Here is a 26,199-nt window from a genome sequence, read left to right on the forward strand (position 1 = left end):
GAATTTTATCTTTTCCACCCTTTTGTTCTGAGAACGTGTGGCTTACAAGAGAAGCCAATAAAAATAGACAACTGGGGAGAGTGTTGATTTTTGGCATTATTAGCTTTATTTCTTGTAAAGAAAATGGGATTTTCATTAGATGCTGTTGTGTGGTTTTCCACTGAGAATAGTGGGATGGATGGCCACAGTCATAGACGATATACATTTTTGCTTAACATTTAAATGATTGTTGTATGAATGTTTGTAAAGGTGTTACTTTCTGCAGCACCAACAATTCAACAGTGTGGTACCATTTTGCCGAAAAAAATTTCCTTGTATTAGAGTGAAACTTAAGGCAATTTAAACTTACTTCTATCATAGGAGAGCTCGGTGGATACAACTTTTTTTTGGGGGGGTGGTTGGGGAGGTAATTAGGTTTATCTATCTATCTATCTATCTATCTATCTATCTATCTATCTATCTATTTATTTATTTATTTTTTGGAGGAGGTGCTGGGGATTGAACCCAGGACCTCATGCATGCTAAGCATGCACTCCACCACTTGAGCTATACCCTCCCCCACTGGTGGATACTAGTTTTCATGAAAGCACATTTACTTTTCCTTAGTGTTGACCTTGAAAGTTAACTTCTGAAATACTTGCAGATATATCGTTTTGATAGATGGTTTAGCTAAAAGAAGAGGGTGCCCAACGTGATGCAGTTATAAAGTTTTGTTTGCAGAAAGCAAAAGATGATGAGAGAATGGGTAGAAATGAACAAACATTTCATGGTGATGTTGTGGGTGACTTTGTTGGCTTTCTCTCTCTTCTTCCCCAGCCATCCTCAGTGTTTTTATATCCTTTTAGCAGTGAGAAAAAGGGAAAATTGTAATTCTTCTGTATTCATTTTTAATTCATCTAAAGGATATGCATTTCAGGGGTGTTTCTTCGAGGAGACTAACTGGGAACAGAGAGAACTGCTTGCTATGCTTAGTGACACAAGCCAGTCACCAAAGGGAAAGTATTGTATGAAGGTACTTAGCTGTGATGCCTGGAGAAGACAGAGTCATAGAGACAGAGAGTGGAAGGGTGGCTGCCAGGGTCTGGAGGGAAGAGGTGGTGGGGAGTTAGTGTTTAATGGGTCCAGAGTGTCAGGTGGGGAAGATGAAAAAGTTCTGGAGATGGATGGTGGTAATGGTTACACAACAGTGTGAATGAATTTAATTCCACATAACTATACACTTAAAAATGCCTAAAATGATAAATTTTGTTATGTATATCTTACCACAAAAAACCCAAAAGTTTAACAACAACAAAAATCAATAAATTAAAAAACAAAAAACAAAAAACAAAAAACAAAAAACAAAAAACAAAACCAGTCCTGGGTCTTCACCAGCCCAGGTACTGTGACTCAAGGAGTCTCGACTGATTGTCATTTGGAACCTGGAGGAGGAATTAATTTGCTTTGGATTGAAGCACCTCAGGGCTTGTCCTAACCTCTGTGCAATCTGCCACCGGGGCTGAGGCTCTAAGGGATGGGAGGGCAAGGACCCCAGGAGCTGGGGAAGGTGGAGGTGCCACTCACCTGAACCTGACCCTGAAAGCTTTCAAAAGCTTTCTTTAGTGTGGAACTAACACTGACCCAGATGCAAGTTGTGAACTGGGTATGCTCTATGTGGGCCATGTTTTTGACTGTGTGTGTTACTGACTTCTACTTGGGGATGAAGTGATTTGGTAAAAATTAATCTTCATTGGGATGTCCTCAAAAACCGTGGCACCTTTCACATTTATACTGCTGAGTGTGCCCTTATAGCCAAATGACCAGGTGGCAGAACCCTTCTTTTGCTTGTCTGTGTTGTTCTAAAGAGAGCATAGACTTTAGATCTGGACAGAATCCACTTCCAATTTGGGCCCTGCCCTGGGATAGGTGGGTAAAAGCAGGTACCCTGCTGGAGCCACAGTTTCTCCATCTATAGAATATCTAGAATGAATGATACCTACCTGGGTGGGTGGGGGTTTTCTGTGATAATGTGAAAATGTGTGCTATAAAGTGAACAAGATACTTACTTTCTTGATTTCCTGTTGTAGAAATGATCAGTAGGTTGACCAGGCATTCTAGATTAACTCCACATATTTTACTGTGCTATGGAAGATGGTCCTTGATCAAAAACTTACATACTATTTAGGATTAAAATATTTAAAAAGTTAATTCTTTAAAAAAAAAAGGCTGATGGGGAGACATTTGTTATTGGTAATAGGTTTTTAATGCTTTATATTCAACTCCATGGTCTTGGTGATATTTGTTACCTCACTCCTCCCCTTTTAGTGTCTTCAGAGAACGTGGTGGCAGTTCCTCAGTGTGTTTGATGCCTCATATTGTAGTTGGATAGGTTTGGAAGACCTACGGTTTGGGATTTGATCCTGGATCAGTGTCTTATCAGTAGAAGTGACCTACTTTTTCTCACCTGAAGGAGGACCTAGAGAAATGATAAGGCTTCATGTTTATTGAGCACTTACTGTGACACAACAGTCACTGTGATGAACGCGTTACATGGAATCACTGGGCGCCTCACCTGTATGAGATAACTGCTGCAGTTATCTGCAAAGACAGGTGGGGAAGCCAGGTTGTCCAAGGGCACCCAGCTCGAACAGGTGGTAGGCTGACGGTAGATTATGAGGACAGAACTTGGCTTGGTAAATGTGAATGCAGGTGCTTGAGTGCATACACACAACCTTAAATCAATATTTCCCTGAGACTACAAGAGCTACCGGATAGCAAAAGCAGGAATTTCCCAAGAAGAGAGAGTCTAAGGACCAACCAGCATGAGAAAGCTCATGTCAGAGACACCAACTGCATTGGTTGTAATTGTAGCTGCTTTGCATTTTTTTCTAACTGCTGTTTAAACAAAGACAATGTCTACACCCTGTAGGGTGATATATACTTTTAAAGGATGTAACTGGGATTGTGATTTTTTCTTTAGGAAAAAAAAATCAGTTATTTCTCTAATCACTGAGCATTCTGTCCTGCGAATGCCCTCAGTGTAATTAGGAAGGATAAGCTCCAGCCGCCAGGGGTGAGCGACTGGCGGTCTCGAAATGTTCTGTAAATATATTAGTCTGAAAATTGCATTTTAATGTGGTGTACTAGCAAAATTGAATTTTACTTGCTAAATTATTCCCTGTTAATAGTGGTCTTTTCCTACAGGAAGTCTGTTACTTTATTTTAAAAATAGGTCATTTGTTTCTTCCAAAATAATTGAACCATCCTTTAGAATAAGCCGTTACTACTTCCATTTCTGTTTGAATCAAGACAATGATGGAATACAAGAAAGTAATGGGATTTCAGGTCCAGAATTTGATTTTGGGAATTATCATTTTCCCTACGAAATTTGCTTGGACTAGCCTTGGTATACTGTGCATCCTGACTTAAATGCTGTATTTTGATATTTAAAATGAGTTAAGGCAACTTTGTGGTCCTTTTTTGCCATCTAGGTGAGATGTATTCATGTAATTAGTTATCAATGATGTCATCTAAGAAAAACATTTCAAAGAATAATTCTTGAGTAGTGAGTTGGTTAATAATTACTTATGCTTGAGAATTTCCCTAAGTCTATTTAAAGGGCCAAATTCTGAATTAGCCTGTTTTGGAAATTTCTGGTTGTTTCCTTAGCACACAGAGAAAGTCAGGTTTCCAGTGTGTGGCGAATGTGTTTCACATGATTAACAGCTGAACAAAGCACAGTTGGTGTAGGGTGAACCCACAAGTCTGACGGAAGACTCTGGAAGGATAGGGAAGCTATCAATGGGAGAAACTTGAAACACATGTGTTTACTTGCATAACTGTGTACTTCATTTACATGTTTCCTTGAGGGCTGATTTTTGTTAATAAAAATTTTCAGGCTGCATGTAATCTTAATCTGTTAGCTATAAACCCCAAAGAATCAAAAGAAATGGACACTTCTATTAATTTTAAAAGAAAATATCAAATGATTATAGGTCACTGTTATAGAATATTGTTGAATTACTGTTCATTGGTCAGAACTCGAAAGTATTGCCTTAATGGAAGAAATGGAGGTGTATGCTTAATTAAAAGAGTGGGAAGGTAAGCAGATTATAAGTATTTTATTTTGAATTTTTCTGGTATGCTACTGGCTTCCATTCTAGGGAAATACATGCTTTTTTTTATGATAAACAAAGCTTCTCATTTACTTAAAATATGTTTATATTTTGATTGTGTTCTGTTTACCTTGTATGTAAAGAAACCCTTGAATCTCAAACATCTTACCACCACTCTGTATTCAGAGGAGTGATTTGAGAACAAGCAAATCTTGCACCAATCAAGAGGATTAACTAGTTAGAAAAACTGAGTCATTTTTCTGCATCTCTGGAGTCAGTTGCATATCAGGTATCTGTTACTGGTAGAATTGTGTCTCTCTCCACACACACACACACACACACACACACGCACACACACCCCACCCCCAAAATACCTTAAAGTTCTAACCCCTGGTACTTGTGAATGTAACCTTATTTGAAAAATGGTCTTTAAAGATGTCATCAAGTTAAGATGAGGTTGTACTGGAGGAGGGTGGGACCTTACCATTGTAACTGGTATCCTTATAAGAAGAGAAATTTGGGCACAGACACAGATAGGGAGAACACCATGTGAAGACAGATACACAGACAGAGAAGAAAGATGGCTCTGTGAAGATGAAGGCAGAGGTCAGAGTTACTCTGCTACAAACCATGGCCTCCCTGGGGCTACTAGAGGCTTGAAGAGGCTAGGAAGGACCCTATCCTGGATGCTTAGGCGGGAGCATGGTCCTTACAGCATCTTGGTATCAGAATTCAAGCCTCGGGAACTGTAAGAGTACATTTCTGTTGTGTTAAGCCGCACAGTTTGTGTTTGTTACAGCAGCCACAGGAAATGTCAGGATTTTAGAGTCAGACTGCTCGACTTTGAATCCTGGCTTCACATTCTGATGTTGTGATCTTGAACCTCAAGTTATAAGGCGAGTTATTGAAACTCGTGGTGCCTCTGTTTCCTCATCTGTAAAATAGGGCTAAGAAGTACCGTCGCCATATTTCTCTTCCTCATATAGTCGTTTTGAAGATAAAGTATGTTTAATACTTTGAACAGTGCCTGGTACTATTACATGTTAAAAAAAATCCATCAGTTTAAAGCTATATAGAAATGATTTTTGGTCATTCAACAGTTATCGTTGAGCTTCCTTTTCAATGACAAGCCTCTTGCTTGACAGTGAGTTTTCAGGGTGAACCCTCATAGATCCTTCAGGTGATCATTCCCTCCAGTAGTGTGAAGAGGGAAGAAAAGTAGATTCCACGTGGCGTGTTTACGGGCAAGAACTGGGTCTGGCCTTTCCTCTGGACCTTGGAGAGTCCAGTAAAGAATCTATGTACTGGGAAGGCAATGAGTGTGGAGCCAAACTGCCTGGGGTCCACTTTTGGTTCTTAACTAGCTTTGACCTCGGGTAATGATAGAATCTTTAACATTCATTATACTTATATTTTTGTGACAATAATTACACTTTTGTTAATGGGGTTGTTATAGAACGATTAAGTGAATTAAAATACATAATGTGCCTAGAATAGTAAACACTTAATAAATGTTGTATTATAAGATAGATCCAGAAAGGTTTAACATTTATAAATTAATTCATTCTTTTGATATTTATTAAGTGTGGACAATTCATATATGTATCAGATACAGTTTCCTTTCACATAGAATGAATAGGTAAATCAGGGAAGATTAATTATTTACATTTTAGTGAAATAGAATATGAACAAAGAAAATGGTGGTAGAAAATAGAGCATGATTAATTTTCAGTATATTAGAATATCAGGGAAGTTTTCCCAAAGATGGATTTTGGAGGCTAAATAGGAGTTTTCTAGACAGCAAAAGAAGGAAAGAATATTAGGTGAAATGGGAGTAGTATATCCAAAGTCTTACCACCGTGGCATGCACAGGAGATACACCCGGTGGTCACTCACAGTGGTATAAGAAGTATAGGTTTAGGTCCTAGAGCCAGGATTCAAGTTCTGCCACTTACCCTGTGTCACCTTAAGGTAATTTCTTGACCTCTCTATGCCTCTATATTTTCATCTTTTAAAAAGGGATAACAGACTTTGCAAGGATTAAATGGGTATATTAATTTGAAGTGCTTTGATCAGTACCTTCCAAAGTAAGTGTTTAAAAAGCATTGTCTTTAATTTATGATATTATTACTCTTGTATTTGCTAAGAGAAGACAAAAGTTGAGAAGGCTCACTTAACATTCTTAATTGAATTCAGTGATTCCTGTGGGCTTGGATAAATGCTACACCTTTGAGTCCATATACTCTCTGGAAAAAACAACTTTCACCATTTGAACATTGAAATTAGGAGGTTAAAAAAAATACATTGTTTAAACAAAGTGCATATTGTTAAAATAGAGGGAGAAAAATGATTAAAATAGGCCAGACATTGGCACAAAGCTTTGTGCAGATTGCTGATTAGGCAAAATAAAAAAAATAAACCAGCATGTTGAGCCAACATGGTTTTGTTTTTAAATCTGGTGAACCACCTGTATCTTTAAGCAGTAAATTTAAAGATGGTTTGGTTTGTCGTTAATTGTCTCCAAATTATTCAGTGACATCAGTCTGTGTTCTGAACCAGTGTAAGTTTAAAAAAACCACCACCGGAACACAGCCTGTGGGTGGTGCCTCTCAGTTGGCAGGTGTTCAGGGGTGAAAGGAGGCGTGTGGCCTCGGGATTTCTCTGGCTACACTTCTCAGTGCAGTGATGGCAAATGCATGAATGATTTCAGCTGTGGTCCAATCTGCTTTTATTTTTAGATTTTAAAGCCAGGGCAGGGTTGGGGGAGGTCATTTCCAATTGTGATTTTCTTTGATCATGAGAGTCAAGTGTATTCATTATGACAAGACTTAGGCAGAAAGAAAGTAAGAAGTAAACATTGCCAGAAATGTCAACATTTGAAGATAATAATTGTTAACATTTGGGGTAGAGCCTTCTAAACCTCCTCTTACTTGCAAAAAAAAAATTAGGCCTTTCTTGACTACATTGGACACAGGGCAGGCTGATAAGTGACACTTTTGGGGAGACGTTAGATTTGAAAATTCGGGACAGAAACAGCATACTGGTCATCATAGGATTGTTTTACACCAAGTTGTTTAAAAATGGTGAGAGTAAGTGGCTGAACAAAGGTGTATCTGTTTATTCATCTAGCATATTTATCGAGTGCAGTGAGGTGCTAAGGGTGCAGCGGTGAGCACAGCAGATAAAAACCTGAGCCTTTGTGGACTTGCATCCATGGTCAGGATTATAGACAGTAACTAAATAAAATAAGTCATCGACATGATCAGGTGTGTAAGTACTGTGAAGAAAAACGAACCAGACCAGAGGGGTGGGAAGATAAGGGGAGGGGATGTGATTTTAAATGGGGGCAGTCAGGGAAGACTTTACAGAGAAGTCGTTTGAGTCAACACTTGAAAGAGGTGAGGGAGGATGGCCTGTACTGTGCATATTTGGGAAAGGAGTGTTCCAGGCATTGGTGTTCGAGGGGTGAGAGGATATCAGGGTGTGGTTGGAATGAGGTGAGAAAGGGTGGGTTGGATCAGATCAATAAAAAAGGTGGGGTGAAGGTGGTGAAACATCCTGGGGGGCTTCTTAGGCCATTGAAACAGGCTTGACTTTGATGCCAATTAAGGTGTGAAGCCACTGGAGGGTTCCCAGCCAAGGGTAGCTCTCTGACTTACATTACACAAGGGTTGTCTGGTAGCTGTGTGAGAATTGATTTCAGGAGTGCTGGGGGAACTCAGGGAAATCAGTCCAAAGACGGTTGTGGAAATCTGATGTGTGAGGTGGTGGAGAGTCGGACAAGGCTGGTAGCAGTGGAAGTGACTGGATTCTTGATGTATTTTCAGAGTGGAGCCAGTAGGATTTATTGATGGGTTGAATGTGAGGTGCCATCAAAAGGGAGGAGTTAAGGATGATTCCAAGGATTGCAGTCTGAGCAGCTGGAAGTCTGAGGCAGCTCTGAATGAGATGGAGAAGACTGTGATCCAGTGGAGCAGGTTTTGTTGGGGGAGTGTCATGTTTGTATCCCCCACTCCCCTGACAAGTTCATATGTTGGAAACCTTACCCTCTAATGTGATGCTGTTAGGAGGTGGGGCCTTGGGAGGTTTAGATAAGGTCACGAGGGTGGATCCCTCATGTGGGATTAGTGCCCTTATAAGGGTCACGAGAGAGTTTGCCAATCCTCTCTGCTTTTCACCATGTGAAGATTTGAGAAGTTGGGAGTCTGCATCCTGAAAGAGGATTCTCACTAGACACCGAATCTGCTGGTGCCTTGATCTTGCACTTCCCAACCTCCAGAACTGTGAGAAATAAAATTCTGTTGTTTTTAAGCCTTCAGTCTATGGTATTTTGTTATAGCCACCCAAACGGATGAAGACAGGGTGGAACAGGAGTTCGGCTTTGAATATGATAATTTGGGGAGTTTAATAGACAGAGTCTGGAGATACAGGCCCAGCAGTTGGATCTAGGAGGCTGGAGCTCAGGGGAGAGGTCTGGGCTGGAGTTACAGGTTTGGGAGTGTGAGGATCATCCAGGGAGAGAGTGAAGAGGGAGAAGGTTTGCACTGATAGGTTAGGGTTGGAGAGATGAGGGGAAGCGGAAGCAAAGGAGACTGAGGAGTGGCCACTGATGGGGGAGTGTGGTGTCTTAGAGGCCAAGGGAAGATGTACTTCAAGGGAGAGGTGTGATCAGCTAGGTCAGATCTACAAGTAAATTGCATCTCTGTGTAAAAATGTAGTAATTATTGAAAACTCATGCTCGTTCATTAGATTTTGTCTTATTTACTTCTCTAGATATACAGAATTAGCTATAAATGCCCCATTCTTTCTTCCTGCTCCCTGTAGGTAGCATTGACAATAGTTACTAATCTGGGTAACCTTTCCAGATGTGTGCATCTGTGTATATGTATCATGTTGATATCTGTGTATCTCTATCTGTAAATTTTTGTCTTAACAAAATATTTCAAATATACAAATTTTGCATTAAGTAGAGACTAGTATGTTAGATCCTGATATACTTACTACCCATATTAAAGAAATGTGGCCATGGTTCTGGATGACTTAAAAATTTATCTTTACATCCTTATTATTACAGTTCTACTATTTTTATTTTTGTACCCACACATACACCTTCTCTTTTGTGTGCACACATGCATGTCTTCTCTCTCTCTCTCCCTTCTCAAGCTCTTCCACCCTGCCCGAGACTGTGCTGTTTTTCAGACAGCTGCTGTGACAGCAGCATCGGTGGTCCTGTTCCCAGCTGGGTCCTGGGAGAGCTGCAGAAGTAATGATGCAGAAAACGGCAGCCTCTGCAAGGAACGTGTGAAGCTTGCTGATCAAAGTAGCCTTGGGGAGTCCCAGGTTTCCATTTGGGGAGCTCTGGGATGTCAGTGGGAGGATCGTCATTCCCGGGAAGGTCTGAGGCTTGGGTGTCCTTCCGTCTTTGCCCCAAATCCTAGCTCTGCCACTAACTCTGATCATGGACAAGTCACACCTCAGTTTTCTTCTACTGTGGACTGGAGATAACAGTTCCCACTTTAAAAGGCTGTGAGGTTTATAGGCGGTAACGTATATAAGTAAGATGCCTACGAGGGCCTGTCACATATTAGGTACCAGTTACATTCATTCTTTTCCGCAGGTCTTTTTCATCTTTTCACTGTTTTACTGCTAAGGTAATTGGTGGATGAAAAAAGGTTTGAAAGTATATTATTTAAGTAAATGTATTCTGGGTATCTAGAAAGAAATACTGAGGTGAAAGAATTTTAGTACATAAAATAGTTGAACTGAGACTAGAATTCTGCCAGGTTTTTTTGTTTTTGTTTTTGTTCTTCTTTAAATTCAGTTTCTTAGCCAGTAAGGTTTCAAGTTTCACTGTGAGCAGGTTCACTGTCAAGCTCACTTCCAGAGGTCTGGTGGTCTTCCAGAAAAGACCACCTGGTAATCTGGCCTCTCTTACCACGACTGTGCCCTACTTGTGCCATCCTCCTGCCTCAGGAAAGGATAACACTTCAGAAGATCCATCTCAGCATCCGATGGTGTGGTCTCCATGGTCAAAAACATCACTTGACTAGATGCTGCCAACTATGGTTTGTGAAAACTGTGGTTGGCTAAATGAAGGAGTTGAAAATGAACAAATGGGAAAAACAACTTCATTTATTTTGTCGTTGCTGACAAGTGATGAGTCCTGAAAATGTTCAATGTTGGTCAAATATTCACTGTGATCCCTGGGCCGCTGCGCTGGAGAATGAGTCGGGACTGCCCAGTACAACAGAGGCATGGGAAGTGGTGTTCCCACCTGTAGTTCTCAGACTCCTAACCCCACCTGGTGAGGGGGTTGCATTGGTAATCTTGGCAATTCTTTGACACTTGGGTTTACTAGGGAGTGTTGGGGGGTGGGGAATAAATAAGTGAGTGCATAGAAATACACTTTAAAAATAATTTGGTAGTTATAGACATTTTCAGTGGACCCTAAGTTAAGCATTGAGTTAAGTAGAGTGTTGCTGATTGTTCATAACTGTGCTTTGATCATGTTAATCACACAGGCATTAGTAAGGGGAAGAGGAGGCTATTCATTGGCCAGAGTGGACAAAGGAGGAAAATATTTGGGGTTTTCCATCCCCTAGTCCTTTGGTCCCATGAATGACATATTTTCACAGTCTGGTTCTGTCAGGGTGATGTTTGTGACCTCTTAGATGTGACCTGACTCCCTTGGGTCCCTGCTGAGCTCTTCCCCGGGGAGAGTTAAATTGACCCTGTTAGATCTTCATGCATCATCCACATAGGAAATGGTGGGCCAACTGCAGCTATTTCATAGCTGTCCTAGGGTCTCCTTCCCCCAGCCTTTTGCTGCTTCTGTCCGTTAGAAAGAGACCACCAGCTCCTTCTTCATTTCTCCTTAATCAGGAATGGGAGATTAGCTTTCATTGGCTTTCTTCTCAGATCTTAGAGAAGTCTTTTTGTCGGTTCAACTGCTTTCTCTTACTTAGGAGTTAAAGTTTAGTTAACTCCAGGAGTGAAGCCATATTTCAATGGCCAGGTACACAAGACTAGTTACAAAACTAGTATGCAATTGTCTCTGAGGTGTAATCTGTACAACAAAACATTGGAAACCAAAGCATAGTCAATAGCCAAACCTGATTATATAAAGGAGGACTTGTCTCCTTCTTTTCATGACTGATACTTGCTCTTCTTATCCCACTTCCAGATGAGATGATCACAGGCAGAACTGTAAGAAATAGCCCTTCTCAGGGAATTCTTTTGATACAATACATTTTCGAAAGCAAAAACACTGCAGTGAAATTGGGCTAAGCAATACATGAAGCTCTGGGACATTTTTATTTCTTCAAGGGTGATAATACTGGGGGATTAAGTCAACTTTTTAATGAAAAAATAATGACAGATATTGCATTGCATCTACTTGGATGGTTATAAAAGAAGATGGGACACTTGATCTTTAGCCATGAAGTTTTAAGGGAATGTTACTGAAAGTGTGTTGAATTATTCAAAACCAAGCACACATTTACTGCCCTGTGCTAGGGCAGTGAGTAAGGTGCTTAGGTGACAAAAATGAGTGAGCCTCCAGCCTGTCTCCCTGGGACTCACAGATAAGCAGTGTTAGCATACAGAGACCTGTTCCTCTAACACAGAAGAGGGGTCAGTACATTATTTCTGGGGGCTTGAGAGAAAGTCGGGGAGAGGGGGTGACTTACTATGTCAGGTCCATTGTTCTACATCTGAAGACTCTGAGCCGTGTTCAGACCATTTAGTTAACGACTTCCTCAGGAAAGCTCAACGGCATGTACGTTACACACGAGTGTACACAAGTGTGCACTTACTTGTACTGAGGACTTCAGTTTGTTCAGATGCTTTTATTGCTTGAATTTTGAAGTGAGCCTGTTTTGTATCACGTAGTTGTTTTGGGGAGGAAATTTGCTATCACTATAAAGCTCCAGGGCTAGGAGAATTTAATTTACTCATGAAATTCTAAACTTAAGGTATGGCTTCTATATAGGGATGTGCAGGATCTTAAGTGTACAGCTTGCTGAGTTTTTCCATATGTATGTGGAAGGGTAGCCATTAGCCAGCTCAAGAAAGAGAGCATTTCCATCCTTCCTACAGCTTTCCTCTTGTCCCCTTCCGGAGAGTACCCCTCCCATCATACCTCTGTCACTATCCCTGAGTTTTCCCTGTTTTGAACTTCACGTCCGTGGAGTCATACAGGATGTGCTCTTTCGTGTTGGTCGTCTTCTGCTCAGCCACCATGTTGTTATGAGTAGGAGTAGTTCATTCTTTTCTGCTGTGTGTAGCCATCCATTATGTGGATATACTTCCAATTGGCTACATTACTGTTAACACACATCTGGTTTCCCAGTTTTGGGCCATTGAGAATAATGGTGCCATGAACATTGCTGTGTATGCCATTGGTGGACATGTACCATGCATTTCTGCTAGGTGTATTCTCAGGCATGGCATTGCTGGGTTGTGAGGCATACATATGTTGTCCAGCCTTAATGGAGCCTGTCAGAGTGGTTGTTCAGGTTTACATCCCTGCCAGCTACGTATGATGCCACCACTTTTTAACCCTGTTAGGACTTGCTGTGTTCCCCGCTGTAGTTAACAGCATCCCCACCCCCACAGGCACCAAAGCTGGAAACCTTCCTGTCTCTTTAAGATTCTTTTCTTTTGCCTTATCCAGGTAGGTCTTCAACAGGATTGGCCAGTCTTCTGATTGTCCCAGGAATCTGTTCTCTGTTTTCAGTCCTCAAATGAAGTGGAGAGCTGAGCCACAGCAGTGATAATAATGAAGGTCTCATTAGGACTGCGCAGAGTCTTCATTTTTTGCATAGTGCGACTGTTGGCATAGTAGTTCGGGATGGCACATTGTACTGTGTAACTTCTTGGATTCTGCTTAATGGCAAACGTTAAGGTAGCAGAGAACTGAAGCTCGAAGTTGCCAAGTGAGCATGCACACACAGCCCACAAAGTTAGGTGCATTCCAGACGAATGAATAACATGCTAATTATTATCCTACCTTGGAGAGAGTCTGGTAGAATCGTAGCTGCAGGCATTACATAAGACCTAGCTTTTTAAGCTGGCAAAACAGTGATTACTGTTTTTAGTTCAATTTCTCCCCTTTAAAGAAAGGTAGTGTGCTCCTTGCTCCTCCTGGATGGTTTTATGTATTTTAATTAATGTTATCTTAATTGTGTTTGTTCCCCGAGGATGCTTTAGTGAAAGATGTCATTTCAGAAGGCTGATGAAATTAGATAGGTCTGACTGGGAAGACTCTGTTATTCATATTTATGGTCATAAAATATTTCAGGTACATCTATGTTTGACATTTTCTGGCTATCAACACACAGTATTCTGAATCTATTTGTCTTAGAGTGGTTCAGACCAGTAAGTCAATAGTAGCTCTAGTTTAGGGGTGATTTTGTTGTTTTTGGTGTTAAACATGTCTTTACATTTTTCCCTTAGAATCTCATCATACAATGATAAGTAAAGAAATGAAAGTGATTCTATAAACCAAGCACACACCACCCTCCCAGCTTTATTACTTTATAGTCAGACCTCACATATTCTTGATTGAATTGGCATGAGGTATGTGACCAGGTAAAAATCAGCTTTATTTGGGGCTGAATGAGTAGCCAACTATGGAGCTTGGAAAATATATTTAAAATCATTGGCCAGAGCTGAATGCAGTTAGTCTTGGAATAAAGTGAAAGGCAATTCTCTGAGAAAGAAAAGTCGTATTTTGAATGAGGCTTGAAATAAGACAGTCAATAAGGAGAAAGGCTGTACTAAAATAAACTATTTGTTGTGATCGGATGCTGAGCAGAGTTTCTCGTTAGTGGGTGTTAAGAATTAACATATAAGATGCCACAAAGCTATTGAACAGTAATTATACAGTATCTTTCCTACCTTAGTTTAGGGTCCTGAAACCCTCTTGATGGTAGAACTTGAGGTTGCTAAATTTAAAATCCTAGAGGAAGGGAAGAGTCGGGAGTATCAAGATAGTAAGCGAATCTTAGGAACTTTGTACACATTGTTTAAAGTTTCTCTAAAACGAAACAGCAGTGTGGGCTTTAGAAACCTCATGCACAGTTTCACTGTAATAGTGTATTCTTCTTGATTTATGAGAATGACCATATTAAGAAGCTTTTGTTTTATCCAGGGGCTAGTCTCCTATCCAAATAGTTAGCCTTTCCTTCCTGCCCTCCTTCCTTTCCTTTCCTTCATTTCTGTATTCCCATTCAGTCTTTTCTTGTTTTGTACCAGGTACTATTTTAGGCTTTGGGGATATAACAAAACAAAATCCCTGCCCTCAGTAAGATTACATTCCGGTTGTGGGGTTAGATTAAGTGTCTGAGGGTTGGGTTCTCTCGAAGCAGATGCTGAGATGGAGTTTGGGGAACACGATGTTTATTTGGGATCGACAGGGTGAGCAGAAGGGGGCGGAAGCAGGATTGGGCAGAGGAAGAAGTTGAACCGTGATGCAGATTTTACAGAGCTTCCACCAACATGCCAGAGTGCTTTGGAGCGAGCATGGATTACCTGGCAGAGGTTCCCGCACTGAGTGGTGACTTGACTCCTTTCAGGTGTGTTACCAGGTGCAGCTGCCTCGGAAGGGCGTGGCCTCCGGCAGGGCGTGGCCTCCGGCAGGAAGCTCTCCGCAGCTAAGGCCGACCTGGGGCGGGTCCACCTGCAGCTGCGCAGCAAGTCTTAGCAGTGGATCTGCTGGCCTAACAGTAAGTGTTTAATTATCTGGAGGTGACACAATGATGGGGAAAGATAAAGGTGGGTAGGGCAGTGGAGCGTGTCTAAGGGAGGAGAAGGTCTTAGGGAGGTATTTAAACAGATCTAACGGAATTGAAGGCCCCCGGGCAGCGCAGACTGGGCTGCGGGAAGAGCCAGAGCAAAGGCCCTGCGGAGGAGTGTGCCTGGCCTCTTGAGGGGATGATGGGGTGGGGGGCGGGCAGCGTGTGAGTCTGGGTACAGTCATGTGGGGCCTTTGGGCCACTGCAGGGAGTTCACCTTTTATTCTGCGTGAGGTGGTGTACTCTTTGCTAGGGCTCCCATAGCAGAGGACCCCAAACTGGGTGGCAAAACAGCAGAAATACATTGTGTCACAGTTCTGGATGTTATAAGCCTGTGGTCCGGGTATTGGTAGGGTTGGTTCTTTCTAATGGTTGTGAGAGAGACTCTGTTCCATCTCTCTCTCCTAGCTTTTGGTGCTTGGCGGGCAATATTTGGTGGTCATTGGCTTGCAGGTCTCAGCATTCATTTTCACATGGTGTTCTCCCTGTGTGTGTGTGTGTGTCCAAATTTCCCCTTCTTATAAGGACACCAGTCATACTGGATTAGGGCTCACCCTAATGACCTCATCTTTACTGACTACATCTGCAACGACCCCATTTCCAAATAAGGTCACATTCTGAGGTACTAGGGGTTAGGACTCCAACATATGAATTCTCGGGGGACACAGTTTGACCCATGACAGGTGGGAAGCCGTTAGAAGGTTTTGAACAGATTAATAATATAATCTGGTCGATGTTTTACAACAGACCATTCTGTTTTGTGGAGATTAGAATGCAGGGAGAGCCATTGCTGTAATCTAGGCGGGAGATGATGGTTGCTGTGCCAGGGCACTAGGGGTGGGCAGTAGTGAGTGGTCACGTTCCAGATAGAAGATAGAGCTGATTTCCTATTAGATTAGGGGTGTGTGTGTGTGTGTGTGTGTGTGTGAGAAAGAGAGAGAGAGAGAACATGAGAATGTATGCAAGGCACGAGCGAGCATGAATGCAGAGGCAAGGATGGCTCCTGAGCAGCTGGAAGAATGGATTTGCCATTTCCTGAGATGGGGCAAGGTTTTGGGAGGAGCTGGTTAGGAGGTAAAGTAGGAATCTGATTTAGGAATTTGGTTTTAGTACATCATGATACCTGTTAGACACTCATGTGGACATACTGAGCAGGCAAATTGGATATATGAGAAATTCTGAACTCCAGAGTTCAAATGTGAGAAGGGACCAGCTAAGAAAACCCAAGAAGGGGGAGTCAGTGAGGTAGGAAGTGAACCCAAAGAAGCGGGGTGGGGGGGGGCAGTTCAGAAGGCATGTATATAATGAATGTGTTTTAAGACAGAGTAATCATCCAGTAGAGTGAGGATTCAGTCTGACCACTGGCTTCAGCAACATGGAGGTCATTGGTGACTTTGACAAGAGCAGTTTGATAGAACGATAGGGATGTAAAAGCCTGATTGGAGTGAATCAATGGGAAGAGAGAAAGTAGAGACTACAGATGTAGGCAGCTCTTCATTGTATTACTAGCTTGCTGAGGGTGGGACCCATGTTTGTCCCAGAGAGGTAGAATAGCTAGATAGCTAGAGGTGGGAAACTTTTATATGACCTCGAATGGAGGTCAGGTGCGTCTCAGACTCCCTCCCCTTTTCTTTTACTGGGTAATTTAACTTTAAACCGGCCCAATAGTAACAACTTGATGCCAAAGTCTGTAATGTTAGCTCCCTCAGACAGGTTTTAGCTCCTTTCCTCCTAACAGGATAATATAGTAATACTGAGTTCTTGAGGGGTGAGTAAGGCAGTTGTTAGGGGTATATAGGATTAGTCATAAAGTTACAAGGGAAGAAAAATTCGACCTAAAAGGAAATTTATCTGGGATTCACTTGCTTGAATAAAGAAAATGAAGGAATTGTACATAATTAGCCCTCAGGATAATTTACATCCTAAAACAGTATTAGTAGCATCTCAATTTCCTCCTTCCCATATCTTAAAATCAAGAGTTATGAGCAAAGTGTAATGAACAGACTTGAGTTTGATCTCCTGGCATTTTCCCAGTCTACCAAGGTGAGGGAGCAGAAGACCCAGAAGGGCAACTGAAAGAGTGGAGGGAAACAGAAGGGCCGTGGGTTGTGTCTGCATCCCTTCAGTGGCTCAGTGAGACCATCAGGAAAAGTGCTGTACACCTGTTGGGGATGAATACAGGTGAAACTTTCAGGGAGACCTGTACAATTTCAGAACCAAAAGAGATATTAAATGTTTTGTTTCTACAAGGCCGTATTAGGTCTGAATCTTTTAAATATAAATGATAGAATTCAATTTGATCACAGATGTCCTCCCTCCTTTGAAGGACACACCTATTCTGTTAACTCACAGAATTCACAAATGGGATTGTTTCTGTGAGATGAAAGGGATTTTTTTCTTTCAGGGATTTACTCCCTTCCACTGGTTCACAGAGAAAAAAAAAAAAAGGAAGTGGAATTAAACTGCACAATGGAAGATTTAATAAAAGGGAAGTTCTTCCTAATGAGGCTCCTTGAGGCTGGTTGTGGCTTCTCTGCAGGATTTTGGAATCACTGCCTCGTAGATGATCAAGGTGTGGGAAAGGCAGAGTGATCGGGAAAGGAGGGTGGGGAGGCCTTTCGGTCCGTTGAAAGGTAGAAGAAAACACCTGGGTGAGTTTCACTCTTACTTTTAGAGACCCTCCGGCAAGCAGACAAGCACAACCCCCCCATCCTGCAGGTTTATTTAGGCCTGTTTGAGACCTATGGGACCGCAGTGAAAGCAGTTGTGTTCCTGTAGGAGATGGTGAGGTGGAGGCAGATGTGCAGCTTTCTGCTGAGGGAAGTTCTTCACGGACCCAGACCTTGGCCCTGGAGGCCAATGATTTCTCAGGTTTTTGCCCATTCCACTCTTATTTTTTTGTTCTTGCAGCTTGCCTTTTTGTCTTATCTGAGATTGGCCTCTTAAATTCAGCAACGAAATTTAGGTGGGAAAGAAAGCGGAGTATCGTTTCTATTAAATCCTGTAATGAGTTAACATGTGGGACACTGTTTTGTATGCTTTTCCCCTGAGGCTGTAAAGTATTGTCATTTCCAAGATAAGGAAGCTTCCCAGGCTGCTGTCTTCCTTCTGAATTCACATATAATCTAGCATTGTTAACCCTTTGTAGCTCTTTTCCATGCCAGCGTATGTCTGCTAGGGGAAATTTTAAATAAAGCCAGCTGTGTTAAATATTCATAGAATTGATTTTCACTTGTTTAAAGTCTTTGGTGATTTATCTTTGGGGAGTGTTAATACGGCAGTAATTCTGCATTACATTTCTTGCACCAACATTTAATTGATACTATATTTCATGAGGATTATTGCAGGTTTATTGCTGCAGTATTTAGAGTTGTGGTCCTGTGCTAGTAATTCAGAGGAATAGGATTCCAGAATCTGTTGTTTCCATTTTAATTATGTGTGCTTTTGAGCCAACAAGTTTGAGAAGGGCCATTAACTATTTAACAGACCTGATGGACACAAGTCATTTTGGTGGGGTAGGCCTGGGAGTGCTCGCTTGTGGATGGTATTGTGTGGATCTCTTTTCAAAAAATAATGGTAGATACATTTGACCTATATTCTCTTTTAAAATGATATAAAAATTGATGAAGGCTTTATTATTTTGGTGGGTATTAGTGGTTGCTTTACTTCCTAATTAAGGTACCTGGGACATCTCAGGCTGTGTGAACGACAGCAATTACATTGCTTTTTTTTTTTTTAAACTTTATTGCAGTATAATTTCTGTACAGTAAACTACACATATTTCAGATGCACAATTTGATGAATTTTGATAGATGTATACACTATGAAACCACTGCCACAATCAAGATACATAAAATTTCCATCACTCCCCAAAAGGTGCAAATTTCAAACTCCCAATTTATCCCTTCCCAATCCCTTTACCCCTGGTAACCATTAGTCTGTTCTCTATGTCTGTGAGTCTGTTTCTGTTTTGTAAATAAGTTCATTTGTGTCTTTTTTTTTTTTTAATATTCCACATATGAGTGATATCATATGGTATTTTTTTCTCTTTCTGGCTTACTTCACTTAGAATGATGATCTCCAGGTCTATCCATGTTGCTGCAAATGGCATTTTATTTTTTTATGGCTGAGTAGTATTCCATTGTGTATGTATGTATATATATGTATATATATGTGTGTGTGTATATATATATATATATATACACACACCACATCGTCTTTATCCAGTCACCTGTCGATGGACATTTAGGTTGTTTCTGTGTCTTGGCTACTGTAAATAGTGCTGCTGTGAACCTTGGGGTACATGTGTCTTTTCGAATTATATTTTTCTCTGGATGTATACCCAGGAGTGGGATTGCTGGATCATATGGTAAGTTTATTTTTAGCTTTTTAAGGAACCCCCATACTGTCCTCCATAGTGGCTTTATGTTGCTTTTTAAGGGAGGCTGATCTACATCGTTATTCTCTTCTAGAAACTTCAGTAGTTTTTCAAACCACTAAGACACCAGTATTCTAACTGTGTGGTTCTCATTGGAACCTCACACAGTATGACACTTAATAGGTGCTCACTATTACATTGAAAAAACAAATAAATGTCTATATGGTGAAAACCTTTTTGTTGAGTAAATACACAGCTGTTCACTCAGAACATAGAAGTGGCATATATATGACACAGTAGTGGGCCCTAAAGAAAGGAGGAGGGTTTGCCCGTCAATCCCAGTCCTTAATAAATATTTGTTTAATGAATGAGAAGCAAAAAAAGGTAGTGGGTAGTTCTAGGTGGGTAGAAGAGTAAAAAGTGCAGAGGCTGGGAAATCCACGGCCAGGCCAAAGCCTTAGTATGCTGTATTGGGTTTAACTCAGGCAGGAGAATGTTCTGGAAGGAACCCCAGACTAGAAGTCAACACACTTTGGTTCTTTGCCACTTACTCAAAATATGATCTTGGGTAGCTGTGAATTTTTAGGCCTTGGTTTTCTCATTTGCTTTGCCTTTTCTGAAGGCTTACTGTGAGGCTCAGATGAGGAAATTTATACAAGTGTTTTGCAAACTGTGAAGGGTCACACCTATGAGGTGTTTCTGTGAACCTTGATGGATGATGAGGGTTATTCATCCATCAAATACTTACTGAACACCTGCAGTAGGCCATGCCTGTGATAGTGGTGGGTTCAGTGCAGGCCTTACCTCCTGGGCTTTCGTTGTAGTGGTGAGAAAGGTATTAACCAAACAACCACTCAGGTATGTAATTACAAACTTTATAAGTACCTCGAAGTACAGTGTGCTAGTGGCTCATTTAGTCCGGTTCTGGGGCTTGGGGGTTACCCTGTACTATGTGGAGTCATTAAGGTTTTTGTAGGGAGTGACTTAAACCCAACATTGCTTTTAGGAAGTTTAATCTAGTGGATAGGATGGATTGATGAAGGATTGGAGTCTGGGAAGATAGTTAAATGAAGCTACTGCCATCTATATCATTTATGTGTCCTAGGACATACGTATGTCCTTATATTCTTGGAATTATTTTAATATTTTAAGTGTTTAATGTTGATGCTTGTATGTAAGGTTTTCTAGGGTCTTGATGTTTATTTGGTTTTCATTTGGTATATTACTGAGCATTGATTTTTATTCAAACACGAAGTTACCATAAAATATTAGTGAACACTTACATAGGTTCTTCCATGTGCCAGAGACACTGCGCTTAGTGCCTTATACACAGTAACGTCTGTTAACTCTCAGCCACCACATGAGGTGCTGAGACCATGTTATCCTCATTTTACAGATGAGGAAGCTGAAACTTGCTCAAGGGTATACAGCTGGTAAGTGGGACTTGGCCCCAGGCCACATACTTCCAAGTGTATGTTCTTAATCACTTCATTATCACCTTTTCACTTAAAAAGAAAGAATTAATTTAACATTCTGTGAGAGAAGATAAAGATACCAGTAAAGCAACCTTTAAATAACCACTGTGAATCCCTTGTCTCTATATATTTCCGTCTTGTTTTTTTTTTTAAAGTAAATTTTTGCTAATTACAAAATTAGGAAGAAAACCTATTTTAATGCAAAAATCTTTTACAAATTTATACTGTGGTTTTATTCATTTTGCCAGGAGGAATTATAAAAGTTTGGTAGTCCTTGACATTGCTTTCTGGGCTGCATGTCTCCCCATCTTTCCTTTCGTTTCATAATCAGAATAACTCAGCCAAGTGGATGAGCGTTCAGACCTGTCACTGTAGTAGATCTGATGTTTGCCTCTTGCCTTTCATTGCCCATAAGAACTTCAGTCAGTGTCACTTGTGTGTTTAGTTTCAGCACAACAGAATCTTAGTGTGAGTAGCACCTGTAGTGTGTGCATAGCTGACTCCCTGAGTTCACAGATGGGGACCCCCAAATTAAGGCAGACAGGGTCATGGTGCTGATTACTGCCTGAGCCAGAATTGGAGGGCAGGACGCATCAGCCTAGTGTCCCCCACAGCCTGGTTAGGCTTTGCATGTGCAGGGTAGCAGCATATGCCACCCCTAGCTTCGACTGTAGGAGTTCAGGACATGTCACCTCAGAATATGCCACTTTGATATGTTGATTATTTTGAGCTGTAAGCACTTGAAAAATAACAAATTCAGGAAGAGGCTTTGTTTGAACTCCCCTTATGTGCCTGAAGACAGGTCCCCCAGAAAGAACTCAGTTGTCATAGATCCCCACCCGGGAGTTTTATCAACCAGGGAAGATTGACTCCCATCAGGAGAGGAGACTATGAGCCGACACCACCCCCACACAGACTTTGTTACAAACTGTCATGTCTCATTGGTTCTTCTAAGGGCCCATTCATCTTTCCTAAAAATCATTTACTTTCTGCTAAGAAGTAGACATCCGTTCCCTTCCCCTGCCCTATTATGATGGTATTTGAGTCTGAATTCTAAGCCACCTCTTTGAGTTACTCATTTTCCCCTGGGTGTCTTCCATGTATACAAGGTATACATGTTAATAAGCTTCTGTTGTTTTTTCTCTTGTTGATCTGTCTTTTATTACAAGGGTTTCAGCTAAGAACTCAGAAGGGTAGAGGGAAAGTTATTTTTTCCTCCCATACATGTTTCTGTGGTCCTTCTTTCTTTCTTTTTTAATATTATTTACATTCTATTTCATTTGTGTAATATAATTGACAGTGGAATTTTGTATAAATTCAGCCATGTCCCATTGCTTTGAAGTGAGGGTAGGACTATTCAAAGTGAGTTTGTGTTCAGATTATTTCAATTTAGGTAATACTTCAATCTTAAAATCTTTTTTTTCCTGTAATTTTAGTTTTTGTCAACCCAGAATGCTTTATTAACAGAGACTTCTGATGTTAATTTCCCTCATCACACTGTTGTAGTTTTCATTTGTTTTTCTTATTTTTCCTAACACTAAATAAAAACTTTAATCCTGAGCTGTGGGCCAAGATGGATATGCTACAAAAAGTCTGAATTCAGAATTAAACTAATGGGGGAGGGTATAGCTCATTGGTAGAGTGCACGCTTAGCATGCGCAAGGTCCTGGTTTAATCCCCAGTACCTCCATCATAAATAAATAAATAAATAAATAAATAAATAAACAAACCTTAATACCCCCCCCTAATAAAGAAAAAATACAAACAGAATGAAACTAAACCATTGACTTTGAATTAGTTTGGTTTATGGCTCAAAACAATTTTTTGTACTGATAGTAAGAGAAAATGTTTTGTACTGTCTCATAAATGACTTTTTATAATTACTTTTTGATTCTGCATTTGTTCTTGACCTTCGGGAAAAAGTCCCCCGAGGACTCTGCTTTTGTTTGGTTAATGCTGTTAACTGCTAAAAAGCACATTCTCTGTAGGAATTGGGTGTGGATATGTTTCTAAAAAAGAGACATATGCTTTGCAGTTTCACAAATTGTTTCACTTTCTTATTATATGGTTAGAAGCTCTTTTTGGATTCCTTATGCTTTTTGTGATTGGTGTTAGTCTTTCTATAACAGGTCTTTTGTCCCTGTTTTATCATCTACCAGTTATATCTCAGTAAGAGAGCCAGGAGGCCAGAATCTCTTGAATATTCTGTGCAGAATTTTGTGTTTATAGGATAAGCTCTCTTATCTGGGATTATCATGACCAGCAGCTGCTCAGTTGAAGTGGAGAAGTATAAAAAAATGTTACTTTCTATCTTAAACATTTTATTTTAAAATCAAACATGGAAATGTACATCCACTTGCTAATTTCTGAGCCAGGGCCTGATAAGTGTTTTCCATGATGTTTTTTGCACATAAACCGTAACCTGTGATGCCTGGTCTACCTGGTTTTCAGTTTGGGTTGCTTTAAAGGGTTATAGGAACTAAGTGTCGAATCCTTCTAGATTTTTCTGATTTGCCTCCCCATCCTTTGCCATTTCCTCTTCATCCCTAATATAATAGCAGTTATTTTAGTTTTTCTCTTTTATTAAGTTATTCCATAGTATTCAGATATTCAACTTGATTTTCATAGAAACATTTTTTTCTGAACTCATATTTTATGTGTTTATATATAATTTACTATGTGTTTATATACAATTAAATTAAATTGTGAGAATAACTGGCATAAATAGAAGTAAATACATCTAACCCTAGAGAAGGATACAGCTTCATTGGTGGGAGCAGATCACTGTTTATTAACCTGTGTCTGGTGAAGGTCTAGTCTTTTTATTTTCAATCTGTCATGGACCTGTACTTTTATTTAAAAAAGAAGAAGAAAAGAAATAAAAAAGACATGTAATATTGCAAGCCTTAATTTTTTTTAACATTTTAGAAACAACATAAATAAAATTACATTTTCAGTACTATAAACAACAAATATAAGGAAAAAAATTACAAAATCTATACATGTTCTTTAAAAGCTTGCATATAGGCAGTTCGCGTAAAGAATCACTATTACTCTTGTTAATTTGTTAACCCAGTTATAGCTAAAGAAAAACTTATGAGTAAAATGGAGATTATCCATATTAAATATCCTATGTGTAATTTTAACAAACTCTATGTATGTCAATGTCTAAGATTTTTGGTGTCACAAATGAACTTGCTTCTTGCTTGTTAACCTATCTACTCTAGGCTGGGTTAGTGACAGCTACTCCCAAGGTTAATGTTTAATGTATATCTAAACTGGTTATGGTTTTGTTTTAATAACACTCTTGGTAGAAGAACTGGCCTTGTAGAGGGATGTTGATGAGTACGGAAAAAGAGGAAGCAATTTCAGCAAGCTCAAGATCTTCTTTTTTTTTTTTTTTTTTTACTTTTCTCCAAAATGAAGCAAGTGATTCTCTAGTGTCAAAATTTACCTTCAGTTCTTCCTCAGTAGCCAATTCCAACTTGTTCTTTAAATTTATGGTCAAATTTAAATGATCTTTTGATGAAAAAAAAGAGAATTCAGATTTTAATGCATGTGCATTACAGTTGACAAAGTAACCTTAAACTATTGCTTGTGATCACCTGGTTCCATAGCCCTTAACCGGCAGGCAGCTGGTACCACATATGGCTCACCTCACAAGATGAACACTAACTACCAGAACTGGTCACTGAGATGAGTCTGCTGTTCATGCTCTTGGTTGTGACAGCCGTGTCTGATGGCTACCGATGTTTCTAAATGCTCACTCTCCATTTCCTGGACAGCTGGTAACAAATGGTTTGCAGACTGGCATCTATATCTCTGGACCACACTTGGAGGAGCCCTGGGCCCAGGTAGCGTCTCCTACTAGTTGTGAGCTGCTGGTGTTCTGAAACATTAGTTATTATGCTCTATAGACGGAATGGGATGTGCTGGTTAATCTGGCAAGTTGGTTAAAGGGGAGATCAGTTAAGAGAGCTTCTTCTGTATAAACGTTTTTCCCCCTGGGAAGGTTCTTAGCTTTCATGAGATTCAAAGTATCAGACGTATGTGTGTGCCATGAATCTGTTTATCGCATGACTGAACATAGGGCTCATGCTTTCATCTGAAGGACTTGTAGACATGCCACCTATGCTATTTTGATTGTTTTAAACGTAAGGCTCTTGAAAAGCAGCAAATGCAGTAAGAGGCTTTCTCCAAACTCCCCTTATCTACCTAAAGACAAATGCTTCAAAAGGAACTCAATTGTCATAAATCCCCTTCCGGGAAGTTTCAGCAGCCAGGGAAGATGCCTCTTCACGCGTGCAAGCCACACCCAGACAGACTCCATAACAAACTGTCATATCTCCCATCTATTCTTCTAAGGGTCCATTCTTCTTTCTTAAAAATCATTTACTCTCCCCTGAGAGGCTGACATCCCTCCCTCCCCTTCCCGTATTAAGATGGTATATAAGCTCTCAAATCTCACTGCTTTCTGCTTTTTTGGGAACTGTATTTTTCCTCTGATCTCCCTATGTGTATAATATTAAAAATTAATAAATTTGTATACCTTTTCTCCTGTTAATCTGCCTGTTCCCAGTTTGTGTCATATTTATTATTAAATATGTATTTATTAAACCTAGGAGGGTAGAAGGAAAGTCTTTCCTCCCCTCCACATCTTTGCCTATCTTTGAATAACCGAGTGGGCTTTGCATGCAGCTGCTGGGTATTACTGCGTATAGTCTGATATGGAAAGTAGCCATTTCAGTGGAGACATTTTCTAGAGCCAAGTTCTTTAAAGTGTAGTTTTCCTCTAAGGAAACAACATGCTCTTGAATTCTCGTTTCTCTTCTGGTGAATGGGAATCTGTCCAGTTATCCCCTAGAAATCCCAGTGTTTGTTCCTTCTGTCCTTTACCTGAGTATATTGCTTGGGCCCAGGAGAATTTAGCTGTTATTATAGTGAAACATCTCTTGAAAAAATGATCACTTTGGGTGTTTCTATCCCCCATTTTTATCTTTTCATTCAACTACAATTGTAAATGATTTTAAATCCTCCTATGAACAAGGACTGCTTCGGGATAGCTGTGATTTATCCTACTTTTATTATAGTTGAGATGGAAGCAAGTTTTTTGTGTTTTTAAAGCAAACGAAATTTTGGCCATAGTTAAAACTCACTTTCATGAAAGTTATCAGTAGAGTCCTTGGTGTCTGAAAAGGGAGTGAGTGTCTTTGTAATAGTAATCACCAGGATTTTGAAAGAGAAGGCAACAATGAAGGCTGCAGAGGGGAGTGAGAATATACTGATGATGCGTGTAGATTTATCTCAGAGTGAAAAAAGGTGTAGTGTGTTAATTTTAGAAGCATTTCCTTTCTTCACATTATACCTTGCAATTTGATGTTTTTCAGTATCCTAAAATGAGCTGACTTGACAAAGTATCATTAAAAAAACGACAACTTGGCATCTTTTGCAAGGCT

General features: G+C 40.3%; 1 protein-coding gene across 16 annotated transcripts in view; it reads left to right on the plus strand.

The window, feature by feature from the left end:
• The window catches only part of APBB2 (amyloid beta precursor protein binding family B member 2), a 332,397-nt gene that overhangs the window by 12,946 nt on the left and 293,252 nt on the right, over positions 1-26,199 (plus strand). For 2 of the 16 annotated variants that reach the window (XM_074348754.1, XM_074348757.1), the window contains exon 2: positions 14,672-14,821. The exons of the other annotated variants lie outside the window; for them this stretch is intronic. The gene's annotated coding sequence lies outside the window, so the exon portion shown is untranslated. The remainder of the gene's footprint in view (positions 1-14,671; positions 14,822-26,199) is intronic. 16 annotated transcript variants of the gene reach the window in all.

This window comes from Camelus bactrianus, chromosome 2 (assembly GCF_048773025.1).
Source record: "Camelus bactrianus isolate YW-2024 breed Bactrian camel chromosome 2, ASM4877302v1, whole genome shotgun sequence".
Lineage (NCBI taxonomy): Eukaryota > Metazoa > Chordata > Mammalia > Artiodactyla > Camelidae > Camelus > Camelus bactrianus.